The sequence below is a fragment of the Nerophis lumbriciformis genome, linkage group LG02 (genome assembly GCF_033978685.3).
Source record: "Nerophis lumbriciformis linkage group LG02, RoL_Nlum_v2.1, whole genome shotgun sequence".
Taxonomy (NCBI): Eukaryota; Metazoa; Chordata; class Actinopteri; order Syngnathiformes; family Syngnathidae; genus Nerophis; species Nerophis lumbriciformis.
In genome coordinates, this window is record NC_084549.2 from 69,701,047 (window position 1) to 69,722,500 (window position 21,454).

A 21,454-nucleotide genomic window follows, 5' to 3' on the forward strand; every position below is an offset into this window, starting at 1 on the left:
TGTTGATGTTATTGACTTGCGTGTAGTGCTAATAATCGACGCTAACATGCTATTTAGGCTAGTTGTATGTACACATCGCATCATTATGCCAACTTTTACTTTCTGACAAGCAGTGTCCTCCACAGTGGACATGTTTACATCAGTCTGCAATATGTAGTTTCTCTGAAAAATTTTACTTTTAATTATGTAATACAAAACCTCATAATAATGTCTGATTGAATGCTAAAAACGTTATGACAGACCGCCTTAAAAAAATCGGAATGGAAATTTAAATGTTTTTACTGAATGAGACACCCAAAATGTACATGAAAATAAAGAATGTGGGATTTATAATATTAACTATGAAGGATAAAACAATTAATGTTGACAAAATATGAACGTCAAGTACAACTTTCTCCGACGCTGCCACAGAAAGACGTGTTTTATGCCAATTCTTTTTTTTTTCATTTTGTCCACCAAATGTTTTATACTGTGCGCGACTGCACAAAGGTGAACTTTGTTGATGTAATCGACTCGCGTGTAGTGCTAATAATCGATGCTAACATGCTATTTAGGCTAGTTGTATGTACACATCGCATCAATATGCCAACTTTTACTTTCTGACAAGCAGCGTCCTCCACAGTGGACATGTTTGTATCAGTCTGGAATATGGAGTTTCTCTGAAAAATGAACTAACAATTTTACTTTTAATAATAATAATTTTAAAAGTTTTTACTGAATGAGACACCCAAAATGTACATGAAAATAAAGAATGTGGGATTTACAATATTAACTATGAAGGATAAAACAATTAATGTTGACGAAAATGGATGGATGGAAAATATGTACGTCAAGTACAACTTTCTCCGACGCTGCCACAGAAAGACGTGTTTTATGCCAATCCTTTTTTTTTTTCATTTTGTCCACCAAACGTTTTATACTGTGCGTGACTGCACAAAGGTGAACTTTGTTGATGTTATCAACTTGCGTGTAGTGCTAATAGTCGATGCTAACATGCTATTTAGGCTAGTTGTATGTACATATTGCATCATCATGCCAACTTTTACTTTCTGACAAGCAGCGTCCTCCACAGTGGACATGTTTACATCAGTCTGGAATATGTAGTTTCTCTGAAAAATGTTACTTTTAATAATGTAATACAAAACCTCATAATAATGTCTGATTGAATGCTAAAAAGGTTATGACAGACCGCCTTAAAAAAATCGGAATGGAAATTTAAATGTTTTTACTGAATGAGACACCCAAAATGTACATGAAAATAAAGAATGTGGGATTTACAATATTAACTATGAAGGATAAAACAATTAATGTTGACAACATATGAATGTCAAGTACAACTTTCTCCGACGCTGCCACAGAAAGACGTGTTTTATGCCACTCCTTTCTTTTTTCATTTTGTCCACCAAATGTTTTATACTGTGCGTGACTGCACAAAGGTGAACTTTGTTGATGTTATCGACTTGCGTGTAGTGCTAATAGTCGATGCTAACATGCTATTTAGGCTAGTTGTATGTACACATCGCATCATTATGCCAACTTTTACTTTCTGACAAGCAGTGCCCTCCACAGTGGACATGTTTACATCAGTCTGGAATATGTAGTTTCTCTGAAAAATGAACTAACAATTTTACTTTTAATAATAATAATTTTAAAAGTTTTTACTGAATGAGACACCCAAAAATGTACATGAAAACAAAGAATGTGGGATTTACAATATTAACTATGAAGGATAAAACAATTAATGTTGACGAAAATGGATGGATGGAAAATATGTACGTCAAGTACAACTTTCTCCGACGCTGCCACAGAAAGACGTGTTTTATGCCAATCCTTTTTTTTTCATTTTGTCCACCAAACGTTTTATACTGTGCGCGACTGCACAAAGGTGAACTTTGTTGATGTTATCGACTTGCGTGTAGTGCTAATAGTCGATGCTAACATGCTATTTAGGCTAGTTGTATGTACACATCGCATCATTATGCCAACTTTTACTTTCTGACAAGCAGTGTCCTCCACAGTGGACATGTTTATATCAGTCTGGAATATGTAGTTTCTCTGAAAAATTTTACTTTTAATGATGTAATACAAAACCTCATAATAATGTCTGATTGAATGCTAAAAAGGTTATGACAGACCGCCTTAAGAAAATCGGAATGGAAATTTAAATGTTTTTACTGAATGAGACACCCAAAATGTACATGAAAATAAAGAATGTGGGATTTACAATATTAACTATGAAGGATAAAACAATTAATGTTGACAAAATATGAACGTCAAGTACAACTTTCTCCGACGCTGCCACAGAAAGACGTGTTTTATGCCAATCCTTTTTTTTTTTCATTTTGTCCACCAAACGTTTTATACTGTGCGTGACTGCACAAAGGTGAACTTTGTTGATGTTATCGACTTGCGTGTAGTGCTAATAGTCGATGCTAACATGCTATTTAGGCTAGTTGTATGTACACATCGCATCATTATGCCAACTTTTACTTTCTGACAAGCAGTGTCCTCCACAGTGGACATGTTTATATCAGTCTGGAATATGTAGTTTCTCCGAAAATTTTTACTTTTAGATATGTAATACAAAACCTCATAATAATGTCTGATTGAATGCCAAAAACATTATGACAGACCGCCTTAAGAAAATCGGAATGGAAATTTAAATGTTTTTACTGAATGAGACACCCAAAATGTATATGAAATTAAAGAATGTGGGATTTACAATTATAACTATGAAGGATAAAACAATTAATGTTGACAAAATATGAACGTCAAGTACAACTTTCTCCGACGCTGCCACAGAAAGACGTGTTTTATGCCAATCCTTTTTTTTTCTCTTCATTTTGTCCACCAAACGTTTTATACTGTGCGTGACTGCACAAAGGTGAACTTTGTTGATGTTATCGACTTGCGTGTAGTGCTAATAGTCGATGCTAACATGCTATTTAGGCTAGTTGTATGTACACATCGCATCATTATGCCAACTTTTACTTTCTGACAAGCAGTGTCCTCCACAGTGGACATGTTTATATCAGTCTGGAATATGTAGTTTCTCCGAAAATTTTTACTTTTAATGATGTAATACAAAACCTCATAATAATATCTGATTGAATGCTAAAAACGTTGTGACAGACTGCCTTAAAAAACGGAATGGAATTTTAAAGGTTTTTACTGAATGAGACACCCAAAATGTACATGAAAATAAAGAATGTGGGATTTACAATATTAACTATGAAGGATAAAACAATTAATGTTGACAAAATATGAACGTCAAGTACAACTTTCTCCGACACTGCCACAGAAAGACGTGTTTTATGCCAATCTTTTTTTTTTTCATTTTGTCCACCAAACGTTTTATACTGTGCGTGACTGCACAAAGGTGAACTTTGTTGATGTTATCAACTTGCGTGTAGTGCTAATAGTCGATGCTAACATGCTATTTAGGCTAGTTGTATGTACGTATTGCATCATCATGCCAACTTTTACTTTCTGACAAGCAGTGTCCTCCACAGTGGACATGTTTGTATCAGTCTGGAATATGTAGTTTCTCTGAAAAATGAACTAACAATTTTACTTTTAATAATGTAATACAAAACCTCATAATAATGTCTGATTGAATGCTAAAAAGGTTTTGACAGACCGCCTTAAAAAAATCGGAATGGAAATTCAAATGTTTTTACTGAATGAGACACCCAAAATGTACATGAAAATAAAGAATGTGGGATTTACAATATTAACTATGAAGGACAAAACAATTATGTTGACAAAATATGAACGTCAAGTACAACTTTCTCCGACACTGCCACAGAAAGACGTGTTTTATGCCAATCCTTTTTTTTTTTTTCATTTTGTCCACCAAACGTTTTATACTGTGCGTGACTGCACAAAGGTGAACTTTGTTGATGTTATCGACTTGCGTGTAGTGCTAATAGTCGATGCTAACATGCTATTTAGGCTAGTTGTATGTACATATTGCATCATCATGCCAACTCGTACTTTCTGACAAGCAGTGTCCTCCACAGTGGACATGTTTACATCAGTCTGGAATATGTAGTTTCTCTGAAAAATTAACAAACAATTTTACTTTTAATAATGTAATCCAAAACCTCAATAATGTCTGATTGAATGCTAAAAAGGTTATGACAGACCGCCTTAAAAAACAGAATGGAATTTTAAAAGTTTTTACTGAATGAGACACCCAGAATGTACATGAAAATAAAGAATGTGGGATTTACAATATTAACTATGAACGATAAAACAATTAATGTTGACAAAATATGAACGTCAAGTACAACTTTCTCCGACACTGCCACAGAAAGACGTGTTTTATGCCAATCCTTTTTTTTTTTCATTTTGTCCACCAAACGTTTTATACTGTGCGTGACTGCACAAAGGTGAACTTTGTTGATGTTATCGACTTGCGTGTAGTGCTAATAATCGATGCTAACATGCTATTAAGGCTAGTTGTATGTACACATCGCATCATTATGCCAACTTTTACTTTCTGACAATCAGTGTCCTCCACAGTGGACATGTTTACATCAGTCTGGAATATATAGTTTCTCTGAAAAATGAACTAACACTTTTACTTTTAATAATGTAATACAAAACCTCAATAATGTCTGATTGAATGCTAAAAAAGTTGTGACAGACCGTCTGAAAAAACGGAATGGAATTTTAAATGTTTTTACCGAATGAGACACCCAGAATGTACATGAAAATAAAGAATGTGGGATTAACAATATTAACTATGAAGGATAAAACAATTAATGTTGACAAAATATGAACGTCAAGTACAACTTTCTCCGACACTGCCACAGAAAGACGTGTTTTATGCCAATCCTTTTTTTTTTTCCATTTTGTCCACCAAATGTTTTATACTGTGCGTGACTGCACAAAGGTGAACTTTGTTGATGTTATTGACTTGCGTGTAGTGCTAATAATCGACGCTAACATGCTATTTAGGCTAGTTGTATGTACACATCGCATCATTATGCCAACTTTTACTTTCTGACAAGCAGCGTCCTCCACAGTGGACATGTTTACATCAGTCTGGAATATGTAGTTTCTCCGAAAAATTTTACTTTTAATGATGTAATACAAAACCTTATAATAATGTCTGATTGAATGCTGAAAACGTTGTCACAGACCGTCTGAAAAAACGGAATGGAATTTTAAATGTTTTTACTGAATGAGACACCCAAAATGTACATGAAAATAAAGAATGTTGGATTTACAATATTAACTATGAAGGATAAAACAATTAATGTTGACAAAATATGAACGTCAAGTACAACTTTCTCCGACACGGCCACAGAAAGACATGTTTTATGCCAATCCTTTTTTTTTTTCATTTTGTCCACCAAACGTTTTATACTGTGCGTGACTGCACAAAGGTGAACTTTGTTGATGTTATCGACTTGCGTGTAGTGCTAATAATCGACGCTAACATGCTATTTAGGCTAGTTGTATGTACACATCGCATCATTATGCCAACTTTTACTTTCTGACAAGCAGTGTCCTCCACAGTGGACATGTTTACATCAGTCTGCAATATGTAGTTTCTCTGAAAAATTTTACTTTTAATTATGTAATACAAAACCTCATAATAATGTCTGATTGAATGCTAAAAACGTTACGACAGACCTTCTTAAAAAAATCGGAATGGAAATTTAAATGTTTTTACTGAATGAGACACCCAGAATGTACATGAAAATAAAGAATGTGGGATTTACAATATTAACTATGAAGGATAAAACAATGAATTTTGACAACATATGAATGTCAAGTACAACTTTCTCCGACACTGCCACAGAAAGACGTGTTTTATGCCAATCCTTTTTTTTTTTTTCATTTTGTCCACCAAACGTTATATACTGTGCGCGACTGCACAAAGGTGAACTTTGTTGATGTTATCGACTTGCGTGTAGTGCTAATAGTCGATGCTAACATGCTATTTAGGCTAGTTGTATGTACACATCGCATCATTATGCCAACTTTTACTTTCTGACAAGCAGTGTCCTCCACAGTGGACATGTTTGTATCAGTCTGGAATATGTAGTTTCTCCGAAAATTTTTACTTTTAATGATGTAATACAAAACCTCATAATAATATCTGATTGAATGCTAAAAACGTGGTGACAGACCGCCTTAAAAAACGGAATGGAATTTTAAAAGTTTTTACTGAATGAGACACCCAAAATGTACATGAAAATAAAGAATGTGGGATTTACAATATTAACTATGAAGGACAAAACAATTATGTTGACAAAATATGAACGTCAAGTACAACTTTCTCCGACACTGCCACAGAAAGACGTGTTTTATGCCAATCCTTTTTTGTTTCCATTTTGTCCACCAAATGTTTTATACTGTGCGTGACTGCACAAAGGTGAACTTTGTTGATGTTATTGACTTGCGTGTAGTGCTAATAATCGACGCTAACATGCTATTTAGGCTAGTTGTATGTACACATCGCATCATTATGCCAACTTTTACTTTCTGACAAGCAGTGTCCTCCACAGTGGACATGTTTACATCAGTCTGCAATATGTAGTTTCTCTGAAAAATTTTACTTTTAATTATGTAATACAAAACCTCATAATAATGTCTGATTGAATGCTAAAAACGTTATGACAGACCGCCTTAAAAAAATCGGAATGGAAATTTAAATGTTTTTACTGAATGAGACACCCAAAATGTACATGAAAATAAAGAATGTGGGATTTATAATATTAACTATGAAGGATAAAACAATTAATGTTGACAAAATATGAACGTCAAGTACAACTTTCTCCGACGCTGCCACAGAAAGACGTGTTTTATGCCAATTCTTTTTTTTTTCATTTTGTCCACCAAATGTTTTATACTGTGCGCGACTGCACAAAGGTGAACTTTGTTGATGTAATCGACTCGCGTGTAGTGCTAATAATCGATGCTAACATGCTATTTAGGCTAGTTGTATGTACACATCGCATCAATATGCCAACTTTTACTTTCTGACAAGCAGCGTCCTCCACAGTGGACATGTTTGTATCAGTCTGGAATATGGAGTTTCTCTGAAAAATGAACTAACAATTTTACTTTTAATAATAATAATTTTAAAAGTTTTTACTGAATGAGACACCCAAAATGTACATGAAAATAAAGAATGTGGGATTTACAATATTAACTATGAAGGATAAAACAATTAATGTTGACGAAAATGGATGGATGGAAAATATGTACGTCAAGTACAACTTTCTCCGACGCTGCCACAGAAAGACGTGTTTTATGCCAATCCTTTTTTTTTTTCATTTTGTCCACCAAACGTTTTATACTGTGCGTGACTGCACAAAGGTGAACTTTGTTGATGTTATCAACTTGCGTGTAGTGCTAATAGTCGATGCTAACATGCTATTTAGGCTAGTTGTATGTACATATTGCATCATCATGCCAACTTTTACTTTCTGACAAGCAGCGTCCTCCACAGTGGACATGTTTACATCAGTCTGGAATATGTAGTTTCTCTGAAAAATGTTACTTTTAATAATGTAATACAAAACCTCATAATAATGTCTGATTGAATGCTAAAAAGGTTATGACAGACCGCCTTAAAAAAATCGGAATGGAAATTTAAATGTTTTTACTGAATGAGACACCCAAAATGTACATGAAAATAAAGAATGTGGGATTTACAATATTAACTATGAAGGATAAAACAATTAATGTTGACAACATATGAATGTCAAGTACAACTTTCTCCGACGCTGCCACAGAAAGACGTGTTTTATGCCACTCCTTTCTTTTTTCATTTTGTCCACCAAATGTTTTATACTGTGCGTGACTGCACAAAGGTGAACTTTGTTGATGTTATCGACTTGCGTGTAGTGCTAATAGTCGATGCTAACATGCTATTTAGGCTAGTTGTATGTACACATCGCATCATTATGCCAACTTTTACTTTCTGACAAGCAGTGCCCTCCACAGTGGACATGTTTACATCAGTCTGGAATATGTAGTTTCTCTGAAAAATGAACTAACAATTTTACTTTTAATAATAATAATTTTAAAAGTTTTTACTGAATGAGACACCCAAAAATGTACATGAAAACAAAGAATGTGGGATTTACAATATTAACTATGAAGGATAAAACAATTAATGTTGACGAAAATGGATGGATGGAAAATATGTACGTCAAGTACAACTTTCTCCGACGCTGCCACAGAAAGACGTGTTTTATGCCAATCCTTTTTTTTTCATTTTGTCCACCAAACGTTTTATACTGTGCGCGACTGCACAAAGGTGAACTTTGTTGATGTTATCGACTTGCGTGGAGTGCTACTAATCGACGCTAACATGCTATTTAGGCTAGTTGTATGTACACATCGCATCATCATGCCAACTTTTACTTTCTGACAAGCAGTGTCCTCCACAGTGGACATGTTTATATCAGTCTGGAATATGTAGTTTCTCTGAAAAATTTTACTTTTAATAATGTAATACAAAACCTCATAATAATGTCTGATTGAATGCTAAAAACGTTATGACAGACCGCCTTAAAAAAATCGGAATGGAAATTTAAATGTTTTTACTGAATGAGACACCCAAAATGTACATGAAAATAAAGAATGTGGGATTTACAATATTAACTATGAAGGATAAAACAATTAATGTTGACAAAATATGAACGTCAAGTACAACTTTCTCCGACGCTGCCACAGAAAGACGTGTTTTATGCCAATCCTTTTTTTTTTTTCATTTTGTCCACCAAATGTTTTTTACTGTGCGTGACTGCACAAAGGTGAACTTTGTTGATGTTATCAACTTGCGTGTAGTGCTAATAGTCGATGCTAACATGCTATTTAGGCTAGTTGTATGTACATATTGCATCATTATGCCAACTTTTAATTTCTGACAAGCAGTGTCCTCCACAGTGGACATGTTTGTATCAGTCCGGAATATGTAGTTTCTCTGAAAAATTAACTAACTATTTTACTTTTAATAATGTAAATACCTCACAAACTGATGTTTGGCTTCAAATATATTTTTTGTGGGTGATGGTTTATGAGGTGGTGACTTTTCCAGGGTCTACGCCGCCTTCCGCCTGAGTGCAGCTGCAAAGGAGACTACAGCGCGGACTCGCACAAAGCACTTTGGGTAGATTCCTACCATATATGGAGATATTTGCTGCCGTCACAATTGGAAAAAAAAAAAACATCAGAAATTGTGGTAAATTCCAAACGACTCGTTTAGAGGAAGTATAAAAAAATAAAATAAAATAAAATTTAATTTAAAAAAAAGGGAAGTATAAAGGAAGGCACGATTGTTTTATAAACATTGGCCATGCCTCCTTGGTTTGAGTACAAATATTTGGGACTTACGCAGATCCAAAATACACACAAAAAGGTACCAATAGATGAGAAAGTTAATTTTGCTTAGTGGCTCCTTGGAGCTTTTTCAAAAATATATAAAAATGGAAAAAGATGGGGGGAAAAATACATTAGTTGTTTTAATAATGTTTCCGTAAGAGGACAAACATAACACAAATCTTCCTTATTGTCAGAAAGCCCTCTGTTTAATATGTTTGTGTTTATGCTTCACTGATGAGAGTATTTGGCTAGCGCCGTTTTGTCCTACTAATTTCGGCTGTGCTTTAACTCACCGCAGTTTGTTTACATGTACGACTTTCTCCGACGCTGCCACAGAAAAACTTTTCTTTTCTACCGCTCCTTCTTTGTCTCATTTTGTCCACCAAACGTTTTATGCTGTGCGCGAATGCACAAAGGGTGAACTTTGTTGTTGTTGTCGACTTGCGTGGAGTGCTAATAATCGATGCTATGTAGGCTAGCTGTATGTATTATGCCTCGTTTGTAGGTATATTTTGAGTTCATTTAATTTCCTTTACTTATGTCCTCTGTGTATTTAATTGATATTATTCATATTATCTGTCTGTCATATTGGCTGCATTTCTGATAGTTGTTTGTGCGCCATATTGTTCCAGACCACAGCAAACGATTGTAATAAATCCATTGGAAGAAGACAGTCTGTCTTTTCCTTTAACTTGGACACACACATCTATACCTTTGGCCATTCTAAGACAGTCATTTCCAGGAGTTATCCCACCCTCTGAGACACTTACATCATGTGTTGCCTTCATTATAACACTTATATAAGACTTTTAAAGTCATTTTGATAGTAGGCCAATATAACTAATATATACACTTACATCATGTGTTGCCATCATTATAACACTTATATAAGACTTTTAAAGTCATTTTGATAGTAGGCTAATACAACTAATATAGACACTTACATCATGTGTTGCCTTTATTATAACACTTATATAAGACTTTTAAAGTCATTTTGATAGTAGGCTAATACAACTAATATAGACACTTACATCATGTGTTGCCTTCATTATAACACTTATATAAGACTTTTAAAGTCATTTTGATAGTAGGCCAATATAGACCCATTTTGGGTTGCCTTCATTATAACACTTTTAAAGTCATTTTGATAGTAGGCTAATATAGCTAATGTAGACACTTACATCATGTGTTGCCTTCCTTATAACACTTATATAAGACTTTTAAAGTCATTTTGATAGTAGGCTAATATAGACGCATCTTGTGTTGCCTTCATTATAACACTTATATCAGACTTTTAAAGTCATTTTGATAGTAGGCTAATATAACTAATATAGACACATCTTGTGTTGCCTTCATTATAACACATGTATATTACTTTTAAAGTCATTTTGATAGTAGGCTAATATAGACGCACCATGTGTTGCCTTCATTATAACACTTATATAAGACTTCTAAAGTAATTTTGATAGTAGGCTAATATAGACGCATCATGTGTTGCCTTTATTATAACACTTATATAAGGCTTTTAAAGTCCTTTTGATAGTAGGCTAATACAACTAATATAGACACATCTTGTGTTGCCTTCATTATAACACTTATATGAGACTTTTAAAGTCATTTTGATAGTAGGCCAATATAGGCACATCTTGTGTTTCCTTCATTACAACACGTGTATAATACTTTTAAAGTCATTTAGATAGTAGGCTAATATAGACGCACAATGTGTTGCCTTCATTATAACACTTATATAAGACTTTTAAAGTCATTTTGATAGTAGGCTAATATAACTAACAGACACATCTTGTGTTGCCTTCATTACAACCCTTATATGAGACTTTTAAAGTCATTTTGATAGTAGGCTAATATAGACACACCATGTGTTGCCTTCATTATAACACTTATATAAGACTTTTAAAGTAATTTTGATAGTAGGCCAATATAGGCACATCTTGTGTTGCCTTCATTATAACACTTATATAATACTTTTAAAGTCATTTTGATAGTAGGCCAATATAGGCACATCTTGTGTTTCCTTCATTATAACACGTGTATAATACTTTTAAAGTCATTTTGATAGTAGGCTAATATAGACGCACCATGTGTTGCCTTCATTATAACACTTATATAAGACTTTTAAAGTCATTTTGATAGTAGGCTAATATAACTAACAGACACATCTTGTGTTGCCTTCATTACAACACTTATATAAGACTTTTAAAGTCATTTTGATAGTAGGCCAATATAGGCACATCTTGTGTTTCCTTCATTATAACACGTGTATAATACTTTTAAAGTCATTTTGATAGTAGGCTAATATAGACGCACCATGTGTTGCCTTCATTATAACACTTATATAAGACTTTTAAAGTCATTTTGATAGTAGGCTAATATAACTAACAGACACATCTTGTGTTGCCTTCATTACAACACTTATATAAGACTTTTAAAGTCATTTTGATAGTAGGCCAATATAGGCACATCTTGTGTTTCCTTCATTACAACACGTGTATAATACTTTTAAAGTCATTTAGATAGTAGGCTTATATAGACGCACAATGTGTTGCCTTCATTATAACACTTATATAAGACTTTTAAAGTCATTTTGATAGTAGGCTAATATAACTAACAGACACATCTTGTGTTGCCTTCATTACAACCCTTATTTAAGACTTTTAAAGTCATTTTGATAGTAGGCTAATATAGGCACATCTTGTGTTGCCTTCATTATAACACTTATATGAGACTTTTAAAGTCATTTTGATAGTAGGCCAATATAGGCACATCTTGTGTTGCCCTTATTATAACACGTGTATAATACTTTTAAAGCCATTTTGATAGTAGGCTAATATAGACGCACCATGTGTTGCCTTCATTATAACACTTATATAAGACTTTTAAAGTAATTTTGATAGTAGGCTAATATAGACACATCTTGTGTTGCCTTCATTATAACACTTATATAAGACTTTTAAAGTCATTTTCATAGTAGGCCAATACAGGCACATCTTGTGTTGCCTTCATTATAACACGTGTATAATACTTTTAAAGTCATTTTGATAGTAGGCTAATATAGACGCACCATGTGTTGCCTTCATTATAACACTTATATAAGACTTTTAAAGTAATTTTGATAGTAGGCTAATAGAGACGCATCATGTTTTGCCTTCATTATAACACTTATATAAGACTTTTAAAGTCATTTTGATAGTAGGCTAATATAACTAATATAGACACATCTTGTGTTGCCTTCATTATAACACTTATATGAGACTTTTAAAGTCATTTTGATAGTAGGCTAATATAGACCCATTTTGTGTTGCCTTCATTATAACACTTATATAAGACTTTTAAAGTCATTTTGATAGTAGGCCAATATAGGCACATCTTGTGTTGCCTTCATTATAACACTTATATAAGACTTTTAAAGTCATTTTGATAGTAGGCTAATATAGATGCATCATGTGTTGCCTTCATTATAACACTTATATAAGGCTTTTTTTTACTTTTTGCTGCTCCAGACAGTTTTGTTTCTTGTATTTTTGGTCCAATATGGCTCTTTCTACATGTTGTGTTGCCGACCCCTGTACTTGACCTATTCCAGGTAGTGGTACCTATTCTTTTTTTTTTTTTTTTTTTGGTACCTTACTCAACGGACTGTGAAAGTTTGCTACATCCCATTGCCTTTGGGTGATTTAGTGCCAGAGAGAAAATACCCTTTGGGGGGGGGACAAAAAAAAACCAAGGTCAGGGAGGGTGAGCGAGCGAGAGGAGAACGTTCTGGGGACGAAATGCACTCTCCTAATTTCGTGGATGTCTTTAAAAAAAAATTCCCGACTGTACGTTCGCAGCCGGCGCCGTGCATCACCCTGATGAATCCGTCGAGCCGCGCGGGGGCCGGGCTTTGAGCACGCCAGCCAACCTGATGATGGAGTGTGATGCGTATCTGGATTTATGTAACAAGTGTACGAGAAAACGCTGAGCTCGGCAAGTGCGTTTGGCACCTTAAAAGGCCCAACCCCCCCCCAACCCCACTACCCCGCCCCTTGTCTCCCATCATTTCAGGTAAGAAGACGACAGAGCGGATAGGAGGCACAAAATAGTGCATATTTGTATGTATTGACGCGGTACCCCATAATCAGTCATGCGAGAGTCCCTTGAGGATCACCTCACTCATAAACGGCGGTCAATTAATACCCGTCGCTAATGAACGCTCATCAATATTCCTGACCTCCCACAGGTGCAGCATTCTTGACTATGGGATTAAACGGCGCCGTGTCATCAGAAAACGTGCAATCGAAGCCGATATTTCATAAGTTCTTCCAACTCGGGGAGGGTCCACAACTCTTACCTCGAGACGCTGACCAGAGGTGCAAAGGACAAGGGAGCGCCGGCCCCCCGTGTGCCGGGTGTCCATCCGCGCGGTCGCCGGGCGCCGGGGTTGTGTCCGGCTGAGAGAGAGGCAACCGGCGCACTGACAGCTGGAGCAGTTGTGGCACATCCGGTCAAATATTTTCGACGGCGGGGGCGCGCGAGGCGGGAAGACATTGCCCCTCGGTAGCTTCTACGCTCTCCCCTCCGCGCGGCGACGCCGACACTCACTCGACATCGTGCCTCGCGCTCACGGCGGGGATCTCCATCTCGCGGCGCCGAGGCGGCTGCTGCAATCCCCGTGCGTTCATGATTGTGTGTGCGCCGGGAAAGGCAGGGAGAGGGGCGGGCTGGTGGGTGTGTGCACGAGGATGGAGGGCTGGATGATGAGGGGAGGCTGGGGGTGGGGGGGTAGGACCAAAGCTGCGAGGGAGAGTCCAGTCGGCGGTCTGCATCAACCCCCTCCCTCCCTTTAACTTGTCCTCCACAGGCCGGCTGTTTTGACACCGAGCTGTTATGTAATCCAAAAAAGAGCTTCAGAAGACAGCGGTGAGAGGAGAAAAGGGGGCATACGTAGGGGGAGTGTGGGAGAAAGTGATAATGCATTGTGCTTTTAATTGGATGCCTCGCGCTCACCCACTTGCAACCCGTCCACTGTGCACGTCCGACACATTGTTTATGAGAGGTGCGGAGGGGGGAGGGAGTGGCGGCACACAGAGTCGGGGGGGTGCCGCTAGAAAAAGATCCGGCCGGCACAGCAGCAGTCTTAATGAGACTCGGAGACGAGTGGGAGAATTAAATAATGTGAGAAAGTAATAGAGACAGTGAGTCCCGGAGAGAGAGAGAGAGAGAGAAATGTACTTGTGCTCTCATGGTAGCTGGGAGATATTGATTCTGCAGACACCTTTATATCTATTAGGAGCCTCTAAATTCATTCCCTGGCTCCGTGTCCTACTGGTGGATGCAATCCTGTCAGGGAGGTACTGTGAATATAAACTCTTTGAGCACCGTATAAATGCGTGACGTGCATGATCATTTTTAATGCGCACATTTATTGACTTTGAATTGACCTTTCCAAGAAGTTGGAACAGCAGTGGGTATATGTGACTCAGGAGCCTGTTTATGACAGGCTTAAAAGTTATTTTTTGGGGGGGGGGGTGTTTTTTTTTTTTTAAGGAGGTTTCGCTACACATCTTGAAATATAGCCTGGCACTCTGCAAACCAAGTGGAGGAGTTCAAGTACCTCGGAGTCTTGTTCACGAGTGAGGGAAGAGTAGATGGTGAGATCGGTGCGGCGTCTTCAGTAATGCGGACGCTGTATCGATCCGTTGTGGTGAAGAAGGAGCTGAGCCGGAAGGCAAAGCTCTCAATTTACCGGTCGATCTACGTTCCCATCCTCACCTATGGTCATGAGCTTTGGGTTATGACCGAAAGGACAAGATCACGGGTACAAGCGGCCGAAATGAGTGTCAGAAAAATTGTTTGTAAATGATCAAACAATTTTCCGTTCCCTGAGTTCCCAGTGAACAGAGGCTGTCTTTGTTGCACCAAGCCAAAGGCTTGGAAAATTCCGCTGTGTACGATGGGAAGAGACGGGAGGGGTTATCTATTTTGATCCAAGACCTGCCCAAGCTCGATCCAGGACCAGTCCAAGCCCGAGGCATCTTTTTCTTTTGTGTTAATGTGGCCGAAAACAATGGCTGTTTACATACCCCCATTCCTTTATAAACAGCTGTTGTTATGTAAACAGGGAAAGTCCAAATAAAAAGAGGTGGCGTACAATCTTTCGCCAGAGCGTGATGACACTGTACAAGGGTACAGATCTCCACGTTTCTCCTCACGGGTACAAGCGGCCGAAATGAGCTTCCTCCGCCGGGTGGCGGGTCTCTCCCTTAGAGATAGGGTGAGAAGCTCTGCCATCCGGGGGGAGCTCAAAGTAAAGCCGCTGCTCCTCCACATCGAGAGTAGCCAGATGAGGTGGTTCGGGCATCTGGTCAGGATGCCACCTGAACGCCTCCCTAGGGAGGTGTTTAGGGCACGTCCGACCGGTAGGAGGCCGCGGGGAAGACCCAGGACACATTGGGAAGACCCAGGACACATTGGGAAGACTATGTCTCCCGGCTGGCCTGGGAACGCCTCAGGGTCCCACAGGAAGAGCTGGACGAAGTGGCTGGGGAAAGGGAAGTCTGGGCTTCCCTGCTTAGGCTGCTGCCCCTGCGACCCGACCTCGGATAAGCGGAGGAAGATGGATGGATGGATGGACTCTGCAAACTAGGCATCAGTCAACAGAAGATGGAAGTTTGATAATTTTGTTTATCTTCAGCAAGTATGCAAACTTTGTACGATGCAATCACGTGACCTTGAGGCACTTCCGGGTTTCAGGCGACGGTCTTGGTTTGATTAATCTGCATGCATACATGATTAATGCGACCATTTTCTGTGATGAATCACATGAGTTAACTCGTTATTTTCTTAAACATACTGTGGCTAAGCTCATGGTGTGTATTGTTTGTGATTTTCTTTATGTGCTGCCAGACACACCATTTCCCCCTGGGGGGGGATTGGAAAAGTGTCATGTCTGTGTGATCATGTTTTGTTTTAGTCATGTTCGGTTTTGTTTTTGGACTTTTTGTGCACTTTTGTTTTGTTTTGGACATCTGGGATCTGTCCGTAAGGGGGGTTTTCTGTCATGTCTGTGTGATCATGTTTTGTTTTAGTCATGTTCGGTTTTGTTTTTGGACTTTTTGTGCACTTTTGTTTTGTTTTGTCACCATAGCAACCATTAGTTTTCACCTGTCACGTCACGCACCTGTTTCACGATTTGAGTCACGCACCTGCCTTCACTAATCATGTCTATAGTATTTAAGTTCATTGTTTTCATTGATGTCATGACTTGGTCCTGGGGTTTAGTTTTTCTAGAAGGCAACGGAAAGTTGGCTCGGGCGAGACGGGAATGTAAGTACATCCATCCATCCATCCATCCATCTTCTTCCGCTTATCCGAGGTCGGGTCGCGGGGGAAGCAGCTTAAGCAGGGAAGCCCAGACTTCCCTCTCCCCAGGCACTTCGTCCAGCTCCTCCCGGGGGATCCCGAGGCGTTCCCAGGCCAGCCGGGAGAGATAGTCTTCCCAGCGTGTCCTGGGTCTTCCCCGTGGCCTCCTACCGGTCGGACGTGCCCGAAACACCTCCCTAGGGAGGCGTTCGGGTGGCATCCTGACCAGATGCCCGAACCACCTCATCTGGCTCCTCTCGATGTGGAGGAGCAGCGGCTTTACTTTGAGCTCCCCCCGAATGACAGAGCTTCTCACCCTATCTCTAAGGGAGAGACCCGCCACTCGGCGGAGGAAACTCATTTCGGCCGCTTGTACCCGTGATCTTGTCCTTTCGGTCATGACCCAAAGCTCATGTCCATAGGTGAGGATGGGAACGTAGATCGACCGGTAAATCGAGAGCTTTGCCTTCCGGCTCAGCTCCTTCTTCACTACAACGGATCGATACAGTGTCCGCATTACTGAAGACGCCGCACCGATCCGCCTGTCGATCTCACGATCCACTCTTCCCCCACTCGTGAACAAGACTCCGAGGTACTTGAACTCCTCCACTTGGGGCAAGATCTCCTCCCCAACCCGGAGATGGCACTCCACCCTTTTCCGGGCGAGAACCATGGAAAGTACATGATTTATTTAATATATCAAAAAAAAGCGCGCACAGTGGCGGAGAACAAACTATGAAACCAAAAGACTATAGCATTAATAAACAAAAACTTACTTGGCTTGGACAAAAATAGCAGCATGAAGGATGGACATGAAAACAAGTGTCAGGAATGTGCAGAGCATAAATGTGAGATGTCGCCAGAACGACAAACTGAAAACAATGAACTTAAATACTATAGACATGATTAGTGAAAGCAGGTGCGTGACTCAAAACGTGAAACAGGTGCGTGACGTGACAGGTGAAAACTAATGGTTGCTATGGTGACAAAACAAAACAAAAGTGCACAAAAAGTCCAAAAACAAAACCGAACATGACTAAAACAAAACATGATCACACAGACATGACAGAAGCCTCCCCTTACGGACAGATCCCAGATGTCCAAAACAAAACAAAGGTGCACAAAAAGTCCAAAAACAAAACCGAACATGACTAAAACAAAACATGATCACACAGACACGACAAAAAGTATCCATCTATCCACTGCCATGAAGGAGGCTTTGAAAGCGTGGCAAAGTGCGACTCCCCTCAGAGAATCTAATGCAGTCGGGGCCTCCCTTTCAACAAGAAAAACTGATTTTCTACAGCATATTTTTTGGGGGGGGGAGCTTTCTAATCACCCTGAACTCTGTTTACTTGCTCGCTGTAGGAAGTAAAAAAAAAAAAACCCCAACAACTATTTATTTTGCCTTTGACAAAACAGAGGTTGGCTTGGCAGGCTTGAAAAATATGTTTTTCTTTATAATTTTCTCAAAATGCTTCACCTCCCCCGATGTCTTTTGGTGCACCGCCTCACACTTGGAACACTCTTCTAATTTGATGCATTTGGGTGTTTTTTTTGTCACCGATTCTGTTCATAACTTTCAAAGACAGAATTTCTAGGCGCAGTCAAGGCGTTGAGGGGATCCGGTTTGGTGGCTGCAGGATTAGATCTCTGCTTTTTGCAGATGATGTGGTCCTGATGGCTTCATCTGGCCAGGGTCTTCAGCTCTCACTGGATCGGTTCGCAGCCGAGTGTGAAGCGACTGGGATGGGAATCAGCACCTCCAAGTCCGAGTCCATGGTTCTCGCCCGGAAAAGGGTGGAGTGCCATCTCCGGGTTGGGGAGGAGACACTGCCCCAAGTGGAGGAGTTCAAATACCTCGGAGTCTTGTTCACGAGTGGATCGTGAGATCGACAGGCGGATCGGTGCGGCGTCTTCAGTAATGCGGACGCTGTATCGATCCGTTGTGGTGAAGAAGGAGCTGAGCCGGAAGGCAAAGCTCTCAATTTACCGGTCGATCTACATTCCCATCCTTACCTATGGTCATGAGCTTTGGGTTATGACCTAAAGGACAAGATCACGGGTACAAGCGGCCGAAATGAGTGTCAGAATTTGTTTTTGTAAATGATCAAACAATTTTCCGTTCCCTGAGTTCCCAGTGAACAGAGGCTGTCTTTGTTGCACCAAGCCAAAGGCTGGGAAAATTCCGCTGTGTACGATGGGAGGAGTTATCTATTTTGATCCAAGACCTGCCCAAGCTCGATCCAGGACCAGTCCAAGCCCGAGGCATCTTTTTCTTTTGTGTTAATGTGGCCGAAAACAATGGCTGTTTACATACCCCCATTCCTTTAAAAACAGCTGTTGTTATGTAAACAGGGAAAGTCCAAATAAAAATACAATCTTTCGCCAGAGCGTGATGACACTGTACAAGGGTACAGATCTCCACGTTTCTCCTCACGGGTACAAGCGGCCGAAATGAGCTTCCTCCGCCGGGTGGCGGGTCTCTCCCTTAGAGATAGGGTGAGAAGCTCTGTTATCCGGGGGGAGCTCAAAGTAAAGTCCCTGCTCCTCCACATGGAGAGGAGCCAGATGAGGTGGTTCGGGCATCTGGTCAGGATGCCACCCGAACACCTCCCTAGGGAGTTGTTTAGGGCACGTCCGACCGGTAGGAAGCCACGGGGAAGACCCAGGACACGTTGGGAAGACTATGTCTCCCGGCTGGCCTGGGAACGCCTCGGGATCCCCCGGGAGGAGCTGGACGAAGTGGCTGGGGAGAAGGAAGTCTGGGCTTCTCTGCTTAGGCTGCGACCCGACCTCGGATAAGCGGAAGAAAATGGATGGATGGATGGATTATTTATATGTATATATTGTATGTATATAAATAAATCTAGAGCTTAACTACGCCCCCTTGTGGTCTGTGCCGTCTACTCCTCCTGTACATAACAGGTTTAAACTCCCTGCCCTCCACATGGAGAAGAGCCAGATGAGGTGGTTCGGGCATCTGGTCAGGATGCCACCCGAACGCCTCCCTAGGGAGATGTTTCGGGCACGTCCGACCGGTAGGAGGCCACGGGGAAGAGCCAGGACACGTTGGCAAGACTATGTCTCCCGGCTGGCCTGGGAACGCCTCGGGATGGCTGGGGAGAGGGAAGTCTGGGCTTCTCTGTTTAGGCTGCTGCCCCCGCGACCCGACCTCGGATAAGCGGAAGAAGATGGATGGATGGATGGGTTGTTTTTTAGTGTTGCCGGACTGGGCCGACCCAAGCTAACCGGATGCCAATCTGACAAGTCATGATTCGATTACGATTCTTCTATTCAACATTGATTCTCGATTCAACACGATTCTTAAAAGCAACCAATTCTCGCAATATCCTGTAAATTCCGGACTATAAGCCGATATTAATTTTTTTGGGACGCTTTTTGGATAATTCTTTGCTTGACAGTCATAATACAAATGGTTTAAAAACAACAACATCCAAATACAATGGAAAAAAAAAAGTGCTATGGCGCCATCTTTTGAACGAGTTTGCTCACTGCAGGTGCTGCAGTGCCTTTCGACCGGAAGTAGAAGTGCCGTCCAAAGCGTTCCTACTCATTTGGATTCTTCATTCGTCACTCCAGGCAACATATGTTAAGTTTTACAATATAACTACAACTCTTTTGACTTACTAAACCGTCCCATGTGTGATGTCTGTAAGAGTGTTTTCGTGCATATTTGTACGTGCTATCGTAATGTAATCAAGCTAGCGTCGTTAGCATTAGCTAATATGCCAACACGTTTACAAGTGTCTGTAAACAATAGCATTCTTTTTGGATTATTTTGGTTTAAAACATTCCTCAGGAAATTCACATATAACGTCACTGTGCAGTTATTGAGTCCGTTTAGCTGATTGTAGAGCTATGACGATGTCTTCTGTTTTGTTTGACCGGCCGTTTTACTGATTTTTTTTTTTTATGATTGTAGAGGTTGCCCTCTAGTGGGTTCTCCTGACCACCACACACTGGCACGAGAGCCCGGTATTCAGGATTCAACAATGTTTTATTGAGTCCACTTCTTCAGCAAACGCACTCGACTTTTCAGGCCCAGTCTCTCTTGCTGCTCGGTTCTGCTCTCTAGCGTGTGTCTCTCTCTCTCTCGCTCCAACTCCAACAATCGTGTCTCGTACCGGCTGCTGCTAATAAAGGCGACAGGAGATTAGATAACCAGCCCCAGCTGGGCAATCCACTCACCTGCCGCTGGCTTCGAGGACGGTCCTTACACACCCCGCTCCGTGGCAGGCCCGCAGACCACGCCCCCCTCCACAATGATGATTATATTTTAAGATTTACACTTGAAGTAGGATTATTTTTATGATCATTTTTGTATTTTTCCCTTCTTGTAAGTCTCTGTAAAGCACTTTGAATAATAATAATAATAATAATAATAATAATAATAATAATAATAAACTTGCCTTGCCTATTTATTTTATTTTTTTTAAATTGTGTTTAATCCTAATTCATTACAGTAAAAGTCTGATTAAATTGATTTTCAAAATGAATCATTTTACAGCACTGGTGTTTAACATTACTGTGTTTCCAATGCAAGCTCCGGTCGCCACAAGACATAAATACTATGCTAACACTAGGGGATTCATATTTCCCCCTCCATTGTGGTTCACCTGACACATAAAACGTGAACAATTTCACATATCCACTTCATCCATTTGAGTGTTGAATACCTTAAAATGTGTTTTGTGGCAATTCCAATTTTTACCACAGTGTC

General features: G+C 39.6%; 1 protein-coding gene across 2 annotated transcripts in view; it reads right to left on the reverse strand.

Moving 5' to 3' along the window:
- Positions 1 to 21,454, reverse strand: part of insyn2ab (inhibitory synaptic factor 2Ab) — a 124,863-nt gene that overhangs the window by 97,552 nt on the left and 5,857 nt on the right. The window contains exon 2 of one of the 2 annotated variants that reach the window (XM_061975739.1): positions 20,762 to 20,867. The gene's annotated coding sequence lies outside the window, so the exon portion shown is untranslated. Of the gene's footprint in view, positions 1 to 13,699; positions 14,030 to 20,761; positions 20,868 to 21,454 lie in introns of those variants that run through there. The other variant, XM_061975652.1, reaches the window with a different exon arrangement.